General features: G+C 39.1%; 1 protein-coding gene and 1 pseudogene across 15 annotated transcripts in view; one reads left to right on the top strand and one right to left on the bottom strand.

The window, feature by feature from the left end:
* FOXP1 (forkhead box P1) overlaps window positions 1-24,789 on the bottom strand; it is a 623,669-nt gene that overhangs the window by 332,820 nt on the left and 266,060 nt on the right. The window lies entirely within an intron of this gene.
* Window positions 9,868-15,837, top strand: LOC118983639 (proteasome subunit alpha type-6-like; annotated as a pseudogene).

A 24,789-nucleotide genomic window follows, 5' to 3' on the forward strand; every position in this document is an offset into this window, starting at 1 on the left:
GTGATGGGGGTGGGCGATGACACATGTCTGGTATACTTCTGCTTTCTTGCCATCAATGGCTTCCCACCTCCCCTGCATCCCTCTCCATGTTCCAGGATAAGAAGGACTTGCCTAGATTCTCAAAGGGCTGATTTTTGGTTTTCTTCCGGGTGTTTCTGCCCAGGACCACAGGGACGCCTGGTCTGGATAACCGTGGTAACCCTGGGATACACACAGCAAATCCAGCCATTGGGTTAGGGATCGGCTAATTGTTTAAGCCAGCACTAGTGTCTGGTCACCAGTTGGCAAACACAGCACATGGCTGCCTCCCAGGCCTAGGTTAGTACAGCTGGAGCCAGATGACAGCTCTGAAATATTCTTCCTGTGGCCACATCTGGCTCCTGGCTGCTCTAATCTAAAGCTAAACTGATATTGTTGGGTTTTCTGGGGAGGTTTAGGCAACAGATGAGACCAGTCATATTAATTTGATTGTATACAGCTCAGTTTGGGACAAGATATCAGAATATAAACTCAATGAAGGCAAGAGCTTCATCTGCCTGGCATTCTGTACTCTGTACAGAACAGTGGTTACACATGGTAGACGTTCAGTAAATATATATGGAAAGAGTAACACTAACCAGTGTGAATCTCATTCCAGCTCCTCTAGTCCCATTGCACACATGTACACTGGCTAACCCTCCAGATGCACAGAGAAGAGACTCCAGGTGGCTCCATGTTAAATTTCACTCTGGGCAAACTGACCCAGGAAGAAAGACAGTTGAGAATGAAACAATTTACACAGTCAGCAAAGTTGGGCAGACCTCCTGACAGTGCGTCCCTAAAAATAATGGTCTCCCAGTATTCACCACATCCCAACTTTATTAGTCCTTAAACTGCAAAACTTGGCAGCTATGGGCCCACAGTGGTTGCAAGTGATTTAAAAGCAGCAACTTACCTTTTGGCCACCAGAGAAGGGACAAATGATGATGCAACTTTTCCTGGCACCTTTTCACCCCGTTTCCTTTCCCATTCCTCTCTTCCTGAATTCCCTGCCATTTGCAAATCCCAGCTCCCTTCTACACTCAACTCGGACACATCTCTAGGCTTTCACAAAGCCCACCCCTCCCTCCCTCCCACTAGAAATACCACTGTAATTTAGAAGGAGGTGGAACCCACCTTCTCAGCTCCTTGGCTAGACAGTTTTCAGACACCATGCTAACATGGTGCTAGGGAACCTCTAATCTTCATGACAACAAAGCTCTACAGAAAGCACAGGAACATGATAAGGGAGGAGGGCTATCCAGCAGAAGCCTGGCGTGGTGGTTCTCAGGTGATAACGCCACCCCAATTCAGCAGGTTAAATTTCCTAACACAAGAATGGTTGAAATAGCAGGTGCTTTGGATAAGCTCAGTACATGGTCTTCAAGGAACAAAGTTACTCAAAAGTCCCTCCATGAAGCTGTGCCTGAACTCCTCCATGTTCTGTCATGGAAAGCAGCTGGTGTGAAGCTTGGGGTGGGGGCAATTCTCTTCAGAGAAGTGTAAATTTCCGAATGGCAGACACTGGAGCTTCCAGGCCCCCTTGAAAGGAATCACTTACCCAAGGAAGGGGAGTCCAGGACAATCTACCCTGGAAATACCTCCCTCCTTCTTTGTTTCTGCTTTTGTAATTACTTTAAAAGTGGAAAATGACTCTCCACGATCACAATGAAAGTTTAAGCTAATCAAGGAAGAAGCAGTGTAACAGGATGCAAATGACTGACACCCAGTGCTTAGCTGGAACAGGCTACAGTGTAAAAACAACCAAAACAGAAAAATGTTTTTAAATGGGGAAAATGGGGAGAGGGAGGCAAGGCTGAAGGTGTACAGGAAGAATATCTTCATTTCTTAATGCTTTCTTTGGCTACCCCAAATTAAAACTAAATACTATACCACATAGTACTGCACAGTATAGTTTGGTTTAGGATAGTTCATATCCTACAAGCATAAAATCGAGCACCTGATTTCAAAACTCAGCTCTGCTGCCTACTAGGCTTGGGAACTTCAGCAAGTTACTTATATTCTCTGTCCCCAGTATGCACATCCATAAAGTGAGTTTAATAGTCCAAAATGTGCTTTTGAGAAATAAATGCATTAACTGAAAAAAAGTGCTTAGAAAAATACCTGGCACATGCTGAGTGCTAAAAAAAAATGACAGCACCATTGTTATAACCAGGGATACTTGGAACTTATGTAAAACTAAAGCTTCTTAAACTTTATTCCTGCCACCTCCATAGTTGTTACTACTATCTAGTCAAGCACCAGGCTACAGGTTTAAAGAGAGGAACCGCACGTCAGACTTCAAACTTCTGATGAATAATATAGTACAAAAAAAAATCAAAATACTGATTTTCCCCTCAGTATTAACTGGAGAATCCTAGGCTTAAGATTAGGGTCTCACCTACCTCAGGGGAGGGAGAGTCGTTAGCTACAATACAAAAGAGCTGCAACCCAAACTTAGTGTCAGCTGCTTGATCCACCAACGGCCAAAAAGGACTCTGGAGAAATGTTCAAAAAAGGCAAGAGGAGCATCCAGCCTGGAATCCCATGGTATTCAGACATATTTCCTTGGACGTTTCAAGTCTGTGTATATAGATTCTGTTACTGATTTAGGATCTTAAACAGCTTGTTTATTTTTTTTAGTGGCTTTCAGCTCACCTTTAATAACACGTTTCTTTCACTTGGCTGAACTACGCCTCAGAAGAATTACAAGCGGGAATACGGCTGGGTGAAAGGTTCAGTGAACTAATCCACACCTGGTCCATGTAAGAAAAAAGGCTCACATTTTCCATATAGAAACAAGTCTCTTTATATGAACCAGGCTTCTATTTAACTGCTACGGCACTTTCCATGCCATACAATCTTTTATGAGCTTCTTTATGGGGTGGGGGGAAGAACTACCACCTAGTCATAGCCGTAGCTTTCTCAGTGACAGAAATAATAATCATCACCATAATAATAGGAAAATGCAAACCTCATTCAGAATAGGAAATGGTAGACTTATATTAGCAAAAATTCCTTGACCAAGTTTTAACAATGACAAAAGACAAAGATGTCCCTCAAGAAACAGACTGGGATCGAGTGAGAATTATTGTGTCTTCATGACCAAAATTCAGATTTCTACTGTACCACCTGTGTGACCCAAACTTTTTTTTAATCCTCACCCAAGGACATACTTATTGATTTTTCTTTTTGAGAGACAGAAGGGGGAAGAGAAGGAAAGGGGAGGGAGAAAAACACCAGTGCCAGAGAGAAGCATTGATTGGTCGCCTCTGGTACACATCCCAACCAAGCACCAAGCCCACGACCCAGGCATGTGCTCTGACTGAGAATCAAACCTGCAACCTTCCGGTTGACAGCATGATGCTCTAACCAACTGAGCCACACCCGCCAGGACAAATGACCCAGGCTTTCAAGTGGAGAAAGTAAGCCTTAGATTGGAAACATCTCAGATGAGAGAGAAGAACACATATTTTAGAACTGAAAGGCACCTCTGAGGGCGTCTAGCCCAGCCACTGCCTCCTGGGGAGTGGATTAGCGATGTGAGAGGCCACACAGTGGGTGTGGGTGAAAGCAGGGGCAAGAGCCTCTGACTCCTAATAAATGTGGAAAGGCAATGGCTAGAAAATGTGGTGGCTGGGCACATCAATCGTATCATCTGAGGTTAGAATCCAAACAAGCTACCTTTCTGCTCTAGAGTTGACCACATCAGTGTTTCGGGTATCTTGTTTTTTCCCTCTCAGTTTTATTTTTAAGAAAATCCTTTTAATAAACTCTGGTCTGAAGTAAGTGGAAAAGGAGATATTTGTATACCTTAGTTAAAAAGGAGCAAAGTGCCTGGAGAGAACATTTCCCTGGAAGGCAGGAGAGCGTCTTTATTCCTAGAGCCACCACTAAGTCAGCCAGGATTTGGTGAGCTCCTTCCCTTCTGCAGACCTCAGTCTTTTTGTGGGGACAAGGAGTGGCCCTCAGGGACAATGTCCCACTGGTACATAACAGTCACCCAACTGAGTTGTTAAAACACTGACATACGTGAGTACTGGTTGGAAATGCCTTTGCCCCGCAAGCTATCTGAGTATAAGCTTGGCCACTACCCTGAACTTCCAAGAATCCTCAAAGGTACAGCAGGACTGACCAGTGCCCTGCTCCAGTGCAACATGCAGTGTCCATCCTGGATGGACGATGCCTGTGCTGCACCCATTAGCTATAATGGCCATTACCCAAGATGCTTTGAGAGGTCGTTTTCCAAGGCTATGACGCAAAGACCTCCAGGCCAAGTTATGCCCTGGTCGAAGCCACAACCTGGGATACAGACAAAGACATGAGAGTTGTGACAAGCAGAACAACAACCCATGAGGGGCCCACCTTCCACCTCAAGTCACTTCCCTCACTTGGGACATCTATATGTAGGCTATGCTTATGAGGCAAATCAGTGGAATCTTAGGGCAAATTCCAGAGGTCACCTTTGTTTTCAAAAGCTGGAAAGAAATACACCATTGTGAACCAACTCTTAAAGTGAAATCCTGAGCTCAGAGGGAAATTACCAACACATGTAATCAAATTATATTTACCATGGAAATTTCTAAGAGCTCCTGCTTTCTACTCTGCTTTTACAACTCTTTAGGAAAAGGAATATGTCTCTATCCAATGTTTCAAATTTCCACAGCAAAGTTGAGGCATTATACATGCTGAAATATATAGGAAAGGAAAAAAGTTTCCCATTATTATCGTTTCCTCCATCCTCCACCCCTTCTATGCCACCATTATTCAAAAGTCACTCAAAAATTTTGCTGGCTGACATGACGCCATGCCGTCACTTGATCAGGTGTGGGGTACCACATGGTATGAATAAATACTTATCCACAACCGCATATTAAATGGGAATTTGCAAAGGCAAGCTCTGGAGACAAAGACGTTTCTATACAGAAATATTAACTAAGAATTTAAGTAAATGGCCCCACTGGAACAAAAACGGTTCTAAAGTAGCAATATAAACTATATTTAATAGCAACAAAAAATATTTTCCTTTTGGGAAAGCAATTTGGGTTTCTAAAAGTTACTGCCTTTCACGTGACTTAATACAGTATGGCTAAATTATTTCATTTCCTAAAACACAGATGCTGAGACCTCAACTTCTACTTTGTGAGAGTTAACTTTTTAAATTACTCTTCTCCCAAATATAATATTCAGATAAAACACTACTTTGGTACCTTTCCCCCCTACAATTGTTATTTTCTTACAAGCTTGAATATCACACATCCCCCAAAACGTATATTCCCAAGGAAGGAAAAAAGCCAGGCTCTAGAACTAATACACAATGAAAAATGAATTTAAAGCAGCCTTCTGGTCTGACATAAGAATATAAAAATGATATGAGCAAGAACAGCTTAGTTTACATACTTTTCAGTCACAGCTGCTGCTCCGAAACCACAATACCTTTAAAATGACATTTCAAGGAAACAGATACGGCATGGCTTTAGCCATAGCTTGATGTAGCTCACATTGATTTAAAGAGGCTTCTCTTTTCATGCACAGACTTTATATAACCGTGTACACTGGCACAATTAAAGAAAAGGGTGATTCATTTTAAATAGTGTAGTGATAAAAAGAGTAGATTACAAATAATTCTACCCAGCAAGATTTTTTTTCTTTCTCCATTAAAATCATAAGACTCAGACATGAAAACAGAGTTTTAGTGAGAAAAGGAACAAGTCTACTCTTCCTGCTTAATATTTAATTGGGTGCTAAAGACTTTTTGAAGAGACCTCTGCACCTCCAGTGACAGGCACACGAGAGGCTCCTTTTTTTGCAAGAGACGCAGGCACTTTCATGAATAAATGAAAATAACATGCAATTAAATCAGACTATTCAATTAATAAATTACTTTGGTGGACCTTGCAGGCCAAGTCCTATTTAATTACATAATTTCAAAAATATTTGCACATTGCAATCACCAAAATTGGCTTTGAGGTTTCATAATACACACTTAACACTTGAGTAGAACAAATTTATTTAATAAATGCAACCCTAAGTGCTAGAAGGCCATACCACTGAAACTGCAAAATCACTTAGCACATCCTCAGAAAAAACAAATAAACTTCCCCACTATTTAGACGTAGGCTGCTGTTGAATGTCAGAAGAGGCAGGCAAATTTTTTGCTTTTCTCTGTCATGTGTTGCCTGTAAATCTGGCCGCTTGGAGAGGTAATTAGAATGGAGCTAATGGACAAAATGGTTCCAGTTAGAGGTAAATTAAAGGTAGACTACGGTGGAGGATGTCAAGTAGTAAAAGCCTCATCAGGTAAAACAGACAGGCTGTCTTCCCTCCCCACTTCTCACTTCTTAGGACAACAAAACGCACCAGAAATGAACTTCATTACCAAGCAGAAAGATATGTTCCATTAGGAAAGCACACACAAATTCAAGGGTGAGAGAGGTCTTTCATAAAAAGAACAGAATTACACTGAACCCAAAAAGAGGGCAGAGGCACTTCCAGGGTCTGTATTGCTTACGTTTGTCCTGGGGCCAAGGCACTGCCCGGAAGTGAAGGGTCTGGAAGCCACTGGAGCACGTGGGCACTACTAGCTCGCCTTCATGTTTCGACGGAAATCTTTGTCAAGCACGTTTATTTCCAATAATCACTGCATGCTTTACATTCCCAATGGCCTCAGCTCTCTGAGCCGTGTGGAACTGATTCGATTTACATCAAAAGTACCCAGACCACCATGACGAGGTGATTGTTTTTGTTTGGGGCTCTTTCCCTTACAGATTTCTGACCTACACAATCCAACCTGCTGCTTCCTCTTTCCTGTTTTTTTTACATTCAAAAAGCCTCCACCTTGCTGTTAGAAAGGTATCTAGCAAACTTTGTAAAATTTTTCAGTAAGGTTTAAGTAAAAGATTCGAGTGAGACTTTCAGATCTCTATCATGAAATGAAACAAGCACGTCTGTCTTAGTCCCATGTCCCTTTCACAAACGTCTGGAGAGAGTTGCCTACACTCTTGACCTGCCTTCTTCACCTCTCACACCTCCTCAGTCCTCACCATGCACTGAACCTCTACTGCAAAGGTCACTCAGTTTTCAGCCTCTCCTGATTTGGTCCCTTGGCTGCACTCAGGAGGGTGACACTGACTTCCACCGGGGTGCAGGGTTCCCCAGGTGCAGGGTTCCACCTGGGACTCTGGCTCTCCATTGTCACCAAGACCCTTCCTCCGCCTGCTTCTCCCCACATGCTCTCCCCTCAGTGATGTTACACTGCCCACCAGTAGATGAAGCAAATGCTGTGGAGGCAGATTTGGCACCTCCTCCACCACAGCCAACAACCACGCCAGCTCCATTGTCTTTTCTGCATCCTAGTCGAAACTCACTAGCCCATATGAGAGCCTTGCATGGACGCCTGCCATGGCCTCCTCAAAGCTCTTTCCTGCCTTTGCTCTCCTCAAACATGCCCACACAGAAGACAAACTCATCTTGCAAAACATAAGTTTACTAAGTTTTCTCAATTTCTGGATAGTTTCCTCACCACATGTTAATATTTTCGATACTGAATGCATCTCAAGTTGATGTGAAAGCTTAATGCCACTGCCTTCCAGACGCAGGTCCTGACTCTGCTTAAAACGTTTTTAGCTTCTGAAGGCCCAGAAAGCCAAGCTGAAATGTCCAAAGGCACTCAGAGGGCTCTTTCTGATGTTCACCACTGTCTCTTCCCTCACTTTCATTCTTCCGTCAACATATATGACTGCACACTCCACACACAGCCAGCCTTCCACCACCCATCACCCAGCCCCATCTTCTCCTAGAGAAATTACCTGTGCCACATACCTCAGGCACAAACACCATGTTCTTCTAGAACCATTCTCTAATCTCTCTTGAGATCTATACTCTGTTATTTGTTCCATTGGCATATAGTGTTTTTGTCCTACTATAGCAATGATTCAATCTCACTGTAATGCTCTAATCACTAGTTTAATTGAGATATAATTGATATACAACATATTAGTTTCAGGTGTAAGATTAATATATCTTCTTGAATAAATGAAGTGGATGGATTCTAATAAAGTTAATGATAACAATTCTTTGGTTCCTTCATAAAACCAACTCTTCTCAGTAAATAAGGTTTTTTAACATTTTTCCTCTCTCTTTTTTAACTGTTGTTCAAGCACAATTGTCTCCATTTTTCCCCACCACCCCCACCCACCCCAGCCATTAGTAAACAGTCTTAGTTCCTCTTGCCACTAACACCACTCAGCCAGGTGAAGTCAAGCAGACCGACCACATCTGCAGAGTATTTGTTCACAACTCTGAAGATACAAAAAATGCTATCACAGTTGATATTAATGTGCATGACTGAGATATAATTTGAAGAAGAACATCCTATGTTCCCTTGAAGTAAAATCGCCTTATTGTTCATAATACAGAGCAAGGAAAACAGAATGAGCAAGGAAGCTATAAGGGTTTAATCAAATAGAGTTCTTATAAATAAGAATTGAGATTCACTATCCACCAAAAATGCAATTATCCCCCCTACTAACAGTACCCTAATTTAAACTGCACACGAAAAAAAAGCTTTCAAGTTATAAGACAATTTTATATTAAGGTCTCAGATGAACCTTAATGCCACTCCCTTTCCTGGCCCTGTGGTCTGCTAAACTTCAGCTCTAATAATCTCATCATGTGTCCCACTTCCAGCATCTCCAACTTTGCAGCCAGCCTCCAACACAGTTGAAAAGAAAGAGGTGTCGTGTGTCATACCTGTGACCTCCCATTTGGGGGATATTTGGTAATGGTGTTAAAACAAGAAACCTGGTACCAGCCAACATCAGCCCCAGACTCAAGAACTGAGGTAACTTAAGTGACTAAAGAATAAAAGCCAACTTCTGGGAATGTGATGTGACAAGGCCACGCAATATTCTCCCTGGGTTTTGTATTTTCAGAAACCCAGAACTAAAAATATCACAAGTGTGTTGTTTATAATGTAATTAAAGATAATTGGCAGATGAAATCAAATTTTCTTTTTCATAATTATGATTTGGCTGAGTCATTTAACTTCTCAGATCCTCAATAATTTCTTCATCTATAAAATGGAGTGAGGAAATCTCTATGAGAGTCAAATGTGATTGTATGTTCTGATCCAAGATAGGACTTTCAACTCTGTGTGTAAAGATGTGTGAACCAGAAAAGAGAGCTATTTCTGATACAGCTCCCATGTTATTCATTCAGGTGTTTAGCAAATAATGTTAGTGAAGCCCACATTGTGCCACGTGGAAGGTAAAGAAGAATCAAACCTGGTCCCTTCCCTCAGGAGCTCATAGTCAAGTTCTGTGGTATCCAAAATAGTAGTCATTAGGGATATTTTAATTAAATCACATGTGGCTATTTTAATTAAAGTTAAGTAAAAACTAAAAATCCAGTTCCTTAGTTGACACAATTCTAATGCTCAAGAGCCACACATGGCAACTAGCTACACATAGGCTAACTTGGTGGACAGTGTAAAATATTTTATTACTGTGGAAAGTTTTACTAAGCAGCTCTGATCTAGACAGGCAAGGAAGTATGCAGGTGAACATTAAAATATCATGCAATATAAGTGATGACAAATAGGCAAGTTTTGTTTTTGTGGAGAATAGGGGAACCAGGTGGAGTAGACAACAGAAAGGGGGAGCCAGGTAGAGTGGACCACATGTGCAAAGGCATGGAATAATCAAGAGGCATTTTGCGTCCCAAGAGGGTGTGCAAGCAATTCTTTGCACCAGGAAGCAGTGGCCAGAAATAAGCCTGGAGGAGTGGTCAGGAGACAAGAAAGACCTCACAAGCCAAAGAAGGGGTGAGGACTTAATTCAGAACATAGTAATGAAGCAGTATGGTGATGCATCGGAAGTGTTTGATGGAAAACTAACCATACAGTGGTTGTCAACTCTGGAGGTGCACATGAGAACTCTACAAAGCTTCTGGAAATGCTGGTGCCTCGCTCTAATGGAATTAAATCCATTTCTGGACTTGGAACCTGGACCTCAGTAAGTGTTAAAACTCTAAAGTGACTTAAGTGCACAGGGTTGAAAAACAATGAAGATCACAAGGAACTGGAATTGTGGTTAAGCTGGAACAAAGAAGCACAAGAAAGAGTCTACTGCAGCTGTCCTACACGAGGTGATGGTGACCTTAACTAACACAGGAACAGGGGGGATGAAGAGGAAATGCTGATTTTGGTAGAAGTTTCTAAGATATAATTAATACAACTAGAAATGAATATGAGCAATCAGGGAAGAAATAAACAGAATACAGTATGAAAAGTCTGTCCCATGGCAATTATGACCAATGCAGAGAACAGTGGCAACAGCCCAGTGTCAGAGTCAGGGCTACATTTCTCAGAGCATCTCGTAGAAGGTCCAGGAGCCAGAGACAAGATTTGCCTAGATTCTGCTGTTGAATCAAGTGAGAGAGTGAGCAAAAATGATGAGTGCTCGCAGAACCTGTACAGAGTGAAATATTTTCCTTTAAACTGCAACCTATCAGAATATCGAAAAGACATGCACTTTTAATGTTTGGCTCCCTCCTCAACTATTCCCCACTGCATACCAGTGCCCCCATCAGCCTGGCAGCACAAACAGGCCACAGACATCCTGTCCCAGCAGTACCACTGACTGCCTGTATGGACTTTACCAAATCATCTGACTCTGGGTCTAGGCTCCATTGTTGTAACAGTCAAGGGGGAGAGAGGCACTACAACAAAGTGCTGCCAGAGATCCCTCCAGTGTGGAACATTCTGTGACACATTATAGTCTAAAGAACAGAAAGTCATATAAGTTTATAATAACTTTTAGCACTTACCTACACATTAATTTATATACAATTATATTTATTTATATTCCAGAAATATATATTCCTAAGATTATACATATACATTTCTTAAATTATATACAGATTCTAAATATACATACACACATTATTTCTTTTTGTCTCAAAAAGATATACTCAATACATTGTTTAGTCTTTGTATAACAATTACCATATTTTTCCCGTGCCATGCTAAGGTAAGGAGTTGCAAACTCAACGCCTGTCAGGACAGGGGGCTGGCCATGTTAATGAATAAAGCAGTCCAGTGGGGAATGACAAACTCTACACCATGCACCTGCTGAAGGGGATGGCCACTGTCTGGCTCCGAGCCCCAGCTACCACATGGGAATGGGAACCCGGGCTAGTCGCACTTTTCTTTCAAAACTCGGAAATTGTTTTAGGTGTAATCTCTTTATATTTAAATGCTGGCAACCAACACAAATAATTTTAAAACGTTGTGCACACCAAACACAACAGGCCTGAGGCTACCAGTATGTGCTCTGCTCTGAAGAATGCTATCCTTCTGCGTCTTTTAAACCTGAAAAACATAAAACTAGAAAGAAGCCCTCTTAAGTTCTTATGACGGAGTTCTGACCTCTGGTTTCTAAGTTAAGTTTGACCAGCAACACTAGTCAGAGACTTATAGCTACCATTCCACAAAGTGCCTATAAAGAAATCTACAAAATGCATCTGTATGGGGTTTGAATGGAGACTGGAACACCTAACAAAAAAATTCTTTGTGTACCAAATGTCAGGTGGATTTCAACACTTAAAGATAAAAACATGACCATTTATATTCTGTTAATAGCAGCCATATATTCTTCAGTGAATTCAAAATAGAAACACAGTTTTTTAGACAGCAGTATCACTATATTTTTTGCTTTCAAAAGAAAAAAAAGTCTCTTCTCTTTTCATTACACCTTTTTTAACATGGAGTGCTTGCTATGCCATCTGGCACTCATTAGCAGGAAGAGACCAGTGCACATGGAGTATTCCATACGAGAGGCTGGTGTGTCAACCATCATACAGTAGTAACATGATCTTCTGCTGCTCGATCACCCTTACACCATTGTCACAGTGGAAGGAGAGCCAGTGTTAACGAAGAGGAATTTACATCCAGAGGGTTGTCCTGTACTTACCCAATGGCTGAGAAATCCATGTGAAAAGCATAAAAAGAAAACTAGATGAAAAACAACAATCTGATAGTATTTATGATAAAACTCCCATGATGCCCCCCAAAATGCCTGGTAGCGACCTGGGTTCCAAGTATTCCATTCAGAACCAACCTGGGTTCCATTCTTCCCTTCAAAAGGGGAGACTGTATTTTTAAAGAATGGACGGAATTAAGGGAGAGTATAAAGCCACTTATTTGGGCACATGATTCCAGTTTGTCTCACTAAAATGCAACGAAAACAAGAAAAGCTTTCTTGTCATGCTCACTAGTTGCATGCCTCAGGTGGTAAACAGGATAAGTTTTAAGCAAATCCCTAAACCTACCTCACTAGTACTTGGAAGAAAGGAAGAAAACAAAGGCTGTAGGAGTTGGGAAAGATGGGCTGTACTAGGTTGTCTAGTATAGGAGGGTCTGAATAAATTCTAAATCTGGAGGAACCTACAGGAAAGGCGTGGAAAAAGATGATAATAGCAGCATTGGGAAGAGATAATTAGACAGCAATACTTTAAGTGTTCCAGACACAGCACTACACTGTTCTTATTCCCATCCAACAAGTGAGAAAAGTAACATCCAGCATGGTAATTAGGTCCAAGTCATACAGCTAACAAATGGAATGGTGTAGATTTGAATCCTACTACCCATCCTAGAAACCAGTGTCTCAACCACCACCCTATACTGTCTCCCAACGTTGGAGATAAAATTGAACAAAAGCAGGTAATGACAAAACCAGAGATGAGAAAACAAAGGATGCCTTCAGCGATGCTTGTGGAGGGATGACTTTAAAAAATTAATGCAGAGACAGTCACTCCAAAGAGAGAAGTGAAGTTGCCTTACTATATTGAAGTGGGTCTCCCTGCTGCTAATTGAGAGGCCACTGGTTTTCCTTTTCACTTGGCCACCTGTAACAGAATTAACTATGCTTAAATATGTACCCATAAATTATGAAATTTGACCACCAATCAATTTCTCACACAAATTTATAAACACACCAAATGATCTCCTGTAAAGGGTAGTTCAATTCTATGATATATAAGTACCCATACATGAGTGTTTACTGAAGACAAATTATATCTGAATCTCAAAGTACTTCTAATCTCTCTTTTGTTAATTATAATTAGCTCTTTCAAAATCAGCTGCACATGTATGTTTATCCTTTATTACCAGTATGCAGAAAAATTTTTCTGAATAAGAAATGCTCTCTCAGTACCTTCCTCCATCCTTTTATACATAGAAGGAGGCCATACAAATTATGGCCTTGAATATTGTTATTTAAAACAACCTCAGAAAGTACATTCATTAGCACTAGAGATGTTTAAAATTATTGTTCATTGAGCCCTGGCTGGCGTAGCTCAGTGGATTGACCGCGGGCCTGCGAACCACACGATCGCGGTTCGATTCCCAGTCAGGGCACATGCCTGGGTTTCAGGCCAGTTCCCAGCAGGGGGCTCACGAGAGGCCCCTCTAAAGATAAATAAATTTAAAAAAATAAAAAATAAATAAAATAAAATTATTGTTCATTGGTGAAATAGTAGTATTTGAGACACACAATTAGCTGAAAAGATTGTGTGTCAAAACCTAAGAACCTCATACCTTGAGAACTGCACAAGGGGTCTACATCTAATTTGGTACTATGAAAGAACTCTGATACCTTTCATCTAGAAAGTTGGCCAATTCTGCCATCAAAATAGTATTATTTGCTCCTCAGAGTAAATATTTTGTATGAGATACCTGCTGCAGTATGTGAGTGTGGCAAAGAGAGACTTCAGGCCTCAAAGAAACAAGCTGTATGACTTTTCTGGTCTTGCTTCCTAATACATCTCTATCCATATGGCATAATTCTGGATAAAACTTGCATTAAATACAATATGCCATAGGACAGTGAGGGTATGAGAGGAGGAAATGCATACCTCTGTCTACTGCTAACCGCTACTATTTTGGCCAAGAGACTCTGACAGTTTTGGAATGGCCAAATTGGCTCACTTCAGTTCTTGACACCCTTACCCTTGGCGGACGGACTTTCTAGCACCTGAGCATCAGCACAGTGCTGACTACTCAGTGACGGTGTTCCTGCATCAATCTGCTTGGTTGTGTTTGGAAACAGTTGGAATAAACAATCCAGTCAAACTCTGAGATCTCCTTTTGCAAAGTCTGAACTCATTAAATATCACAAAACAGGACTGCCCAAGGCTATCAGAGATCAATAACTATAAAAAGAGCCAGAACACAATGAACAAAATGTTGATAAGTACATAACTATCAATAATTACTTTAAATGTAAATGGATTAAATTTCCCTAGCAAAAGACACAGAATGGCTGAATGGGAAGAAAAATAAAACCCATCTATATGCTGCTACAAGAGATTCAATTAAGACATAAAGACACACAAAGACTGAAATTGAAGGGATGGAAACAGATATTCTAGACAAATAGAAACCAAAATAAAGCCAGAGTAGCTGTACTTATATCAGAAAAATAAACTATAAAACAAAGACTATAGTAGGAGAAAAATAAAATTTTTATATAATAATAAAAGCGTCAATCAGAAAGAAGGATGCACCCAACATAGGAGCACCGAAGTATATAACATAAGTATTAACAAACCTAACAGGAGAAATACGCAGCATTACAAAAGAAGTATGGAACTTTAATGCCCAACTTACATCAATGGATAGGTCATCCAGATAGAAACTCAATAAGGAAACATTGACCTAAAATGACATGTCAGATCAGAAGAACTTAACAGATATTTATAGACTACTCTATTCAAAAGCAACAAAGTACACATTCATCTCAAGTGCACATAGGACATTTTCCAAAATATAAGATAGGCTATACAATAAGTCTAACTAAATTGATAAAAATTGAAATCATATTTAGCATATTTTCAGAGCACAATGGTATAAAACTAGAAATTAATTACATAAAGAAAACTGGGCCCAGAACTGAGCTACAGGGCCCAGAAACCATGCTCCCATTAGTGGGTGCACCAACCTGTCCCACGGTTTCAGTACCGGTTGTGACAGCCACATTATCATTTTTTCACCTAAGGCCTGGCTCTACCAAGTAGAATGTTTTTAAGTATATTATTCAGGTGGCCTTACGTAAGCATCTGTCAAAGGGAAAGACTGTACAGTAATTGTCCCACAGAAGAAACTCCCTGACAAATTACCAGGTTCCAGCATAGTGACTCACTTATTCAAGGTAACTGAAAACACTGGCTGTGTTTTTACATTCCACGACAGGAATGAGGTCTGACAGCAGATCCCAGGCACAGAGGGCATGCTATGAGGCAGCTAATTGGAAAGACAGCTATGGCTTTGAGATTCCTGTAGAGATGCTATATAAAAGAACTACTGATATTTTTCAGGTCTAAGCACAGAATGCTGAAATGAAGCCTCTTGGTAACTATGATTTTAATTGGTACAGATGTAGAACTGGCCCCTCAGATGCACATGCGCCCTTCCTACAGGTTACTACTATGGGTTTAAAGCCATGCAGCAGGAGTTAAACCTAGTTAACCAGTTTTCTTTAAAAAAGTGCAGAAAAAATTTGGACATTTGAACAGACAGTGGAAACTGCGATTATATGCCTGACAAGTGTTCTGTCAACTGATTTCAAACCTTCAGAAATAGAACGTGGAGGAGCCACGGTTGAAAATCCTAAATTCAGGATTCTTACAGATGTAGAGATTGATGCTCACCTTGTTGCTCTAGCAGAGAGCCTAAGCATTGTAGTTAGTTTACCAAATCCATGATGCCACCTACCTGTACATTTGCCACAACAGACCAACTTTACAGAGGCCCTTAGGTTGAAAAAGGAACTTCTCTCCCACTCCTCCTGCCACTGAAGTGGTTAAAACTCTATAGAAATAAAAACAGTGTTTTGGGAGGAAAAAAGAAAAAAACTGAAAATTTCACAAATAAGTGGAGATTAAGCAGCATATTACCAGACAACTAATGAGTAAGAAAAGAAATCAAAAGAGAAATAAAAAATGTCTTGAGACAAATAAGAAAATATACAAAAATTTATGAATGCAGCAAAGGCAGTTTGAAGAGGGAAGTTCATAGCAATAAATGCCTATCTAAGAAACAAGAAAATTTTAAATATACAACCTAACTTTTTACCTAGGAACTAGAAAAAGAACAAAGGACCCTAAAGTTGGAAGAAAGAGAGGCAAAGATTAGGGCAGAAATAATAAAAGGGATTAAAAAGACACTAGAAAATGTCAATGAAACTAAGAGCTGGTTCTTTGAAAAGATAAACAAAATTGACAAATTTATAGCTAGACTCACCAAGAAAAAAAGGGAACTGACATAAATACAATAAGCAGTGAAAGAGAAGTTACAACTGATACCACAGAAATGTAAAGGATCATAGGAGACTAATCTGCATAATCACATGCCTAACAATTTGGACAACTGAGAAAAAATGAATAAATTCCTACAAAGAATTTACCAAGAATTTACCAATTTTCCTTGTGGCTGAACCACAAGGAAATAGAATATCTACACAAACCTATTACTTGTAAGGAGATTGAATCAGTAAGCAAAAACTTCTCAACAAAAAAAAAATGAAAAAAAAAAACTATGGACCAGATAAAAACTGAAAAAAAAAAGCAGGACCAGATAGCTTTACCAATGAATTCTTCTCAATACTTCTCAAACTATTCCAAAAATAGAAGAGGAGGGCACTCTTTCGAACTTATTTGATGAGACCAGTATTATCCTGACACCAAAAGCAGACAAGTATGCCAAAAGAAAACAAAGTTATACACCAATATCCTTAGTGAATAGAGATGCAAAAATCCTCAACAGGATACTAGCAAACCAAATTCAACAGTACATTAAAAGAATAATACATCACTATCAAGTAGGATTACCTAGTAGGGATGGTTCAATACCTAAAAATCAGTCTACAAGCTACACCACAGTAACAACATGAAGGATGAAAATCACACCATCATCTCAACAGACACAGAAAATGCAACTTAAAGCCCCAACATAATAAAGACCACATATATGACAAGACAAGGCCACAACTAAGATCATACTAAACAGTAAAAAGCTGGAAGCTTTTCCTCTAAAATGAGGAACAAAACAAAAATGCCCATTCCCACTTTTATTCAATGAAGTATTTGAAGTCCTAGCCAAAACAATTAGGTAAGATAAAGAAAGAATATGCATCCAAATGGGAAAGTAAAACTGTCACTATTTGCAAATGACATGATATTATATGCAGAAAATCCTAAAGACTCCATTCAAAAACTGTTAAAACAAATAAAGAAATTTAGCAAAGTCACAGGATACAAATCAATACACCAAAATTTGTTGCATTTCTATATACTAATAATGAACTATCAGAAAAAGACATTAAGGAAAACAGTCTCAAAAAGAATTAAATACCTAGGGAATAAATTTTCCAGGAAGACAGAAATAATGGAAGAATATTCCATGTTCTAAAGTTGGAAGAAAGAGAGGCAAAGATTAGGGCAGAAATAATAAAAGGGATTAAAAAGACACTAGAAAATGTCAATGAAACTAACAGCTGGTTCTTTGAAAAGATAAACAAAATTGACAAATTTATAGCTAGACTCACCAAGAAAAAAAGGGAACTGACATAAATACAATAAGCAGTGAAAGAGAAGTTACAACTGATACCACAGAAATGTAAAGGATCATAGGAGACTACTCTGCATAATCACATGCCTAACAATTTGGACAACTGAGAAAAAATGAATGGACTAAAAAAGTATTGTTAAAACATCCATACCACCCAAAACAGTATACAAATTCAGTGTAATCTTTATCCAGATTCCAAGGGCATTTTTCAGCATAATTAAAGAAAGAACCCTAAAATTTGTACAGAAACATAAAAGGCCCCGAATAGCCAAAACTGAAGACATCACATTCCCTGATTTCAAACTATATTACACAGTTATGGTAATTAAGACACTATGGTACAGGCACAAAAACAGGTACCTAGATCAACAGAACAGCAAAGATAGCCCAGAAATAAATAAAAACATATATGGTCAATTGATTTATGACAAAAGGTCCAAGAACATACCATGGGGAGAGGACGGTCTCTTCAGTAAGTGGTGTTAAATAAACTGAAGAGACACATACAAAAGAAAGAAAATGGCCTGCTGTCTTAAACCATACACAAAAAATAACTACAAATCGACTGAACTTAAACATAAGGCCTAAAACCACAAAACTCCTAGGAAAGAACTATACGTGGTAAGCTCCTTGATGTAGATCTTGGTGACGGGTTTTTGAACCTGACACCAAAAGCAAAAATTTAATTAAAAGTAGGCAAAAAATCTAAATAGATATTTTTCCAAAGAAGACATACAGATGGCCAAAGGCACATAAAAAGATGCTCTGCATCTTTAATCACTAGGATAATGCAAATTAAAACCACGATGAGGTATCATCTCACACATGTTAGAATAGTTAATATTGAAAAACAACAACAAGAAATCACCAGTGTTGCTGAGGATGTGGAGAAAAAGGAACTCTTGTGCATTCTTGGTGGGAGGGGAAAGTGGTGTGGTGTGTCCACTATGAAAAACAATATGGAGATTCTAAAAAAATAAACATAAAACTACCATATGATCCACAAATTCCACTTCTAGTTACTTAGCTTAAGAAAATGAAAACACTCATTTGAAAACACAGAGGCTACATTATTTACAAAAGCCAAAGACGTAGAAGCAACCAACTGTCCATCAGTGAATGAATGGACAAAGAAACTGTAGTACATATATACAATAGAATATTATTCAGCCATAAAAATAAAATCTTGCCATTTGTGACAACACAAATGGAACTCAGAGTAAAATATGTCAGACTGAGAAAGGCAAATATTGTATGGTCTCTCTTACATGTGGAGTCTGAAACAACAACAATGACAAAAATAAAAAAGCTCATAGAATACACTAATGATTGCCAGAGCAAGGGGGTGAATGGAGGCTGGGTGAAGTGCTTAATTTTTAATTTAAATGAATAAATGTTTAAAAATTAGATATAGAGGTAAAAGCATAGTTTTTGAATCTTCCCAATGCCCCACATAAAGACACACAGAAGAAACTGAGAGTAAAACCAAAAACCCATGGACAAATTTACAACAGAAGTAGATGACAAACATTACCTCAAACAACAAAGTACAAGCTGGTGTGGGAAAGCTAACACTGACCCCAGGTCCTACAGAATAGCAGCCTCCATGTGTAAAGAAGCAGAGGAAAGCACCAGGGCAATTGAAGGACCTGAGGAAAAGAACCCCTTAAATTGTAAAAGTACTAAATAAAAAGTGTGGTAAGCAAATTTAAAACAGCAGTTGAACCTGGGGAAATCTTCCTGTTCTAATAAATGTCAAGGCCTCAAAATCAAAAATTCTGAAAAGCCCTGGCTGGGTGGCTCAGTTGGTTGGAGCATCATTCTGTACACCAAAAGGCTGCCAGGTTCGAACCCCCGTCAGTACACATACCTAGTTTGAAGGCTGGATCACCAGTCAGGGTGCATACCGGAGGCAACTGATGGACGTTTCTCCATCACATCGATGTTTCTTTCTGTCTCTGTCTCTGTCTCTGTCTCTCTCTCTCTCTCCTTCTCTCTCTCCCCCTTCCTCTCTCTCTAAAATCAATAAACGTATCATTGTGAGAGGATCTCTTTTTTAAAGAAATTCTGAAACGGATGGAGTAGTCAATTGCATATGACCTCTCAAAACTAAACTGCTGGGACTCCATTCTAGGACAGAATCTGACACCTAAAGAAACATCCAGAAATAGAAGCAAAATTGAAAAAGGGAGAGAAAATTGGAAGGATGGGGAAAAAAGTCCAAAAGTGGGCAAAAGAAGACAGTCAAGGTATTTTGAAATAGCAGGACAGTAGTAGACCAGTAGTAGAAAGAATAGCAGAATATAGAGCTCTATGAAGTTAAAAGAGCTTTCTAAATCAAACCTCCCCATTAAAAGTTCAAAAAATTACATACAGAAAGAGGCAAGAGAAAAAAATTAAATATATTTTATTGATTGTGCTATTATAGTCACCCCATTTTTTCTCTGCTTTACCACCATCTTCCATGTACCCCCCCTTCCCTCCAGTATTCCTCCCCCGCTTAGTTCATCTCCATGGGTCATATAAGAAACTACTTTGGCTTCTCCATTTCCAATACTATTTTTAATCTCTCCCTGTCTATTCTGTAACTTACCAACTATGCTTCTTATTCCTTGAATCTTTTTTCCCATTCTCCCCTGTCCCTCTCTGCTCTAACCGTCCATGTGATCACCATTTTTGTGATTCTGTTCCNATAGTCACCCCATTTTTTCTCTGCTTTACCACCATCTTCCATGTACCCCCCCCTTCCCTCCAGTATTCCTCCCCCGCTTAGTTCATCTCCATGGGTCATATAAGAAAGTACTTTGGCTTCCCCATTTCCAATACTATTTTTAATCTCTCCCTGTCTATTCTGTAACTTACCAACTATGCTTCTTATTCCTTGAATCTTTTTTCCCATTCTCCCCTGTCCCTCTCTGCTCTAACCGTCCATGTGATCACCATTTTTGTGATTCTGTTCCTGTTCTAGTTGTTTGCTCAGTCTGTTTTTGATTTTGTATTTTTTTTTAGGTTCAGTTTTTGGCAGTTTTGAGTTTGTTGTCATTTTATTGTTCGTAGTTTTGATCGTCTTCTTTTTATTACATAAGTCACTATCATTTCATATAACAAAAGCTTCATAATGATGAACCCTTTAACTTTATGTTATTTGGGAAGCACTTTATCTGCCCTTCCATTCTAAATGATAGCTTTGCTGGATAGAGTAACCTCGGATGTAGGTCCTCACTTTTCATCACTTCAAATACTTCTTTCCAGCCCCTTCTTGCCTACAAGGTTTCTTTTGAGAAATCAGCTGATAGTCTAATGGGAACTCCTTTGTAGGTAACTGTCTCCTTTTCTCCTGCTGCTTTTAAGATTCTCTCCTTATCTTTAATCTTGGGTAGTGTAATTATGATGTGCCTTGGTGTGTGCTTCCTTGGATCCAACTTCTTTGGGACTCTGAGCTTCCTGGACTTGTGGGTCCTTCCTTGCCAGAGGTCCTTCCATGGACTTCTTGGACTTGTAGGTCCTTCATTATTTTTTTCAAGTAAGTTTTCAATTTCTTGCTCTTCCTTTTTTCCTTCTTGCATCCTTATAATTTGAATGTTTGGACGTTTAAAGGTATCCCACAGGTTCTTAAGCCTCTCTTCACTTTTTTTTTTTAAAGATTTTATTTATTTATTTATCTTTAGAGGGGAAGGAGAGAGGGAGAGAAACATCAATGTATGGTTGCCTTTTGTGCATCCCCTGCTGGTAGTTAGCCTGCAAAGAACCAGCCTGCAACCCAGGCATGTGCCCTGACTGGGAATCGAACCGCGATCATGTGGTTCGCAGGCCCGCGCTCAATCCACTGAGCTACGCCAGCCAGGGCCCACTTTTTAAAATTATTGTTTCTTCATTCTGTTCCAGTTGAATGTTTATTTCTTCCTTTTGTTCTAAAGTGTTGATTTGAGTCCTGGATTCCTTCTCTTCCTTTTTGGTTTTTCTTTATTTCACTTGTATAGCCTTCACTTCTTCCTTTATTTTGCATCTGTACTCAATCATTTCTGTCAGCATCCTAATTACCAGTTCTTTGAACTCTGCATCTGATAGGCTGGCTATCTCCTTGTCACTTAGTTCTTTTTCTGGAGTTTTAATCTGTTCTTTCATTTAGGCCATATTTCTTGATCTCAGCACACCTGTTACACTGTAAGCCTTAGATATTCTCCAGGGTAGGGCAACCTGTATTGCTGCGTTGTGGCACTGTATGTTGGTGAGGGGTCTGAGAGGGAACAATGCTGCTTGCTCAGTTCTCAGCCAGGTTTCAGTCACTTCCTCTGCTACCCACAAACAAATTGTACCCTTCTGGCGCTGATTCCGGGGCTTTGTACATTCTACAACCCTGTAGGCCCCTCCAATGGACTCTCTTGTGAGACTGGCAGTTTCTCCCGCCATCACAACCCCCACAGATCTTTATAGCCAGGGGTCTTGAAACTTTCTTCTCTTGGTGCTGGAATCCTGGGTTGCATAATCTATCTCCTTCCCTATTTGTTCCTCTCTGTTTATTCGCACACGAATGTGGAACATTCTGATCTGCCGCTGCCTCACCTGCCTGGTCCATCAGCTGCCACCTTGTCCCATGTCCTCGCTGCCCCGGTTTTCTGTCTCCACCCTTCCTACCAGTCTGGATGAAAGTTTCTTCTTTAACTCCTTGACTTTCAGCTTCCATACAGTTCGATTTTCTGGTTGTTCTGGTTGTTTTTTTTTTAAATTGGTTGTTATCCTTCTTTTGATTATACATGGAATTAAAGAAATCATACACCAAAAATATGCCACATAGCAGATAAAAACTGTAAGATATTATTTTAAAATAAATTAAAAGACAGTGGAAATATGATATAAAGAATCAGAAAAATAGAAATAAAGAAACAAAGAATAAATCTGAAAAGCAGGAAAAATCTATTTCCAATTGAGAAATGCACTAAGGTTACAAGAGGGTAATAAATACAACATATAGTTCCTTAAAAGCACTAAAAGATAAAATTTTTTTCAATAAAATAAAATAGAAATAAAGATAAATTTTTTTAGGCAAGGATCAATATTGAACATAGATAAAGAAGATCCAACATGTGAAAAATAGGAGTCCCTAAAGAAGAAAAGCAAAGGAAGAGACCCGTCTAACTACTTAAAACTGTAACTCTCCTGAAATTAAAAAAAAATCTGAGCATATATGTTGAAAGAGGACACTTAATATCTGAGTATATTGACCCAAATGACCAACACCAAGATGATTTCTAATAAAATTACTGGGCTTATGGCTTTAGACCAAAGAAAACAACATAACATAGTCAATACATTTCAAAAAAAAATGTGAACCAACAACTTTACGCCTGATAAATACTCACCTTTTAAGTATAAAGAGTGCACAACAAACTTATGAAAATACAAGAATTCAGGTAATGTAGGTCTTATAGGCCTTTCTGCTACATTTATAGAAAATAAGCATTAGACAAAATGAACAGAAATACTGACATAAGGACTATACTTATTTATAGAACTAAGACTAAAACAAGACTAAAGGGGAAAGTATGCTATAAATGGCTACATGTGCTAAAAAGATAGTCATAGTAAAGCACTAAAAAATAGAGATTAGGACTAGTATATGTAATAAGATGTTTAGCTCTTCTTGGTAATCAGAACTGGAGGTTGTAGTATTAGTATTGTTATTCTGAAACTGTTGTGTGTGCAAGGTTGAACAACAAGCAAATTATTAATTATGAGATATTCTAATTCTGTCATCCCCAGTATTCTTGAGAACCACAATTCTCAGCAAGGAAGAAAGGAGATAAATACGTAACAGATAAGAAGCTAACTGAAAGCCCTCTAATCCTGAATATGAAATGAAAATAGTAGGAATTCCTGAGGCCTAGGCACGATTAACCAATCCAGTAAAAATGAGCATTGTTAGCACTAAGAATATTATCTTGAAATACACATTTCTACTAAAAGAAACAAAGTTTTCTTGAACAAATGGCCAATTTTATTTTTTATGGATTTAATTTATTTATTTTTAGACAGAGGAGGGGAGGGAGAAAGAAAGGGAGAGAAACATAATTGTGTGGTTGCCTCTCGTGTGCCCCCTTCTGGGGACCTGGCCCACAACCCAGACATGTGTCCTAGACTAGGAATCGAACTGGTAACCATTTGGTTCATAGGCCAGCACTCAATTCACTGAGCCACACCAGCCAAGGCTGCCAATTTTAGTTCTTAGGCAAGAAACATGAGTTTGAAATGTCTTGTCCTAGCAGTGAGCAAAACAGCAATCAAAGATCAGTAGGATCATCTCAGGACACAGGAGTCAATGTAAAGAAGTTCCATGATCAAAGATGGACTATTTATCTTCAATTAAAATGTGAAATTCCATGGATTGAAACCAACTAATATTTAAATATATGATTCAGAATGATATTAAAATTTACTAGTTGCTTTCAGAGGATGACATGAAACTAATTTATTATTTTTTAAATCTGTAAACATTTGGAAAGAACCAGGCATTTATCCTGTATTTTTATACAACTAGATCCATGAGTGACCAAAGAGTAGATGAAAATTACAACAGTATCCCAACTAATATTGGAATACAGTAGAAATGAAATATCACCATTTTGCAACCCACAATGAATTAAAGGACCTACCCAATGAGCATTAATGGCTATTCACATTACAGAAAGAAAGAATAAGGAAGTATGTCATTCCTGAATAAAAGTCTTGCCAAAGGGATCAAATATGAACCTCTGGATCCAGCTGCCAATGTGCATGAAACAGAGAGGAAGTAGAGAGGGCAGAAGAACATATGGGCTAAGAATTCAAGCAGCCAAATCCAGGCTCTGGGAAACTACAGCTCAAGTGCCTAGGTCCTCCAAGAGGGGAAGTGTAGAGAAGAGAATAGAGTAGAGAGAAAATTTGAAAATTAAGAACTTAAAAAACATACCTACTTAAACAATGGGCAATATTAAACTAGTGTCTAAGAATGCACATGTAGGTAATAAAATTTTTTAAAAGTGAAGTCATTACTATAAATGTATTGGTTACTTTTGGAAGGGGCTGTAAGTGGGATAAGGCACATAAGGGGCTTCTGAGTGGCTAGCAAATATTGATTTCTCAACTCTAATGATTTTTATAAAGATATC

The sequence above is a fragment of the Sturnira hondurensis genome, unplaced genomic scaffold (assembly GCF_014824575.4).
Source record: "Sturnira hondurensis isolate 20B ecotype Veracruz unplaced genomic scaffold, ASM1482457v3 Scaffold0002840, whole genome shotgun sequence".
Classification (NCBI taxonomy): Eukaryota; Metazoa; Chordata; class Mammalia; order Chiroptera; family Phyllostomidae; genus Sturnira; species Sturnira hondurensis.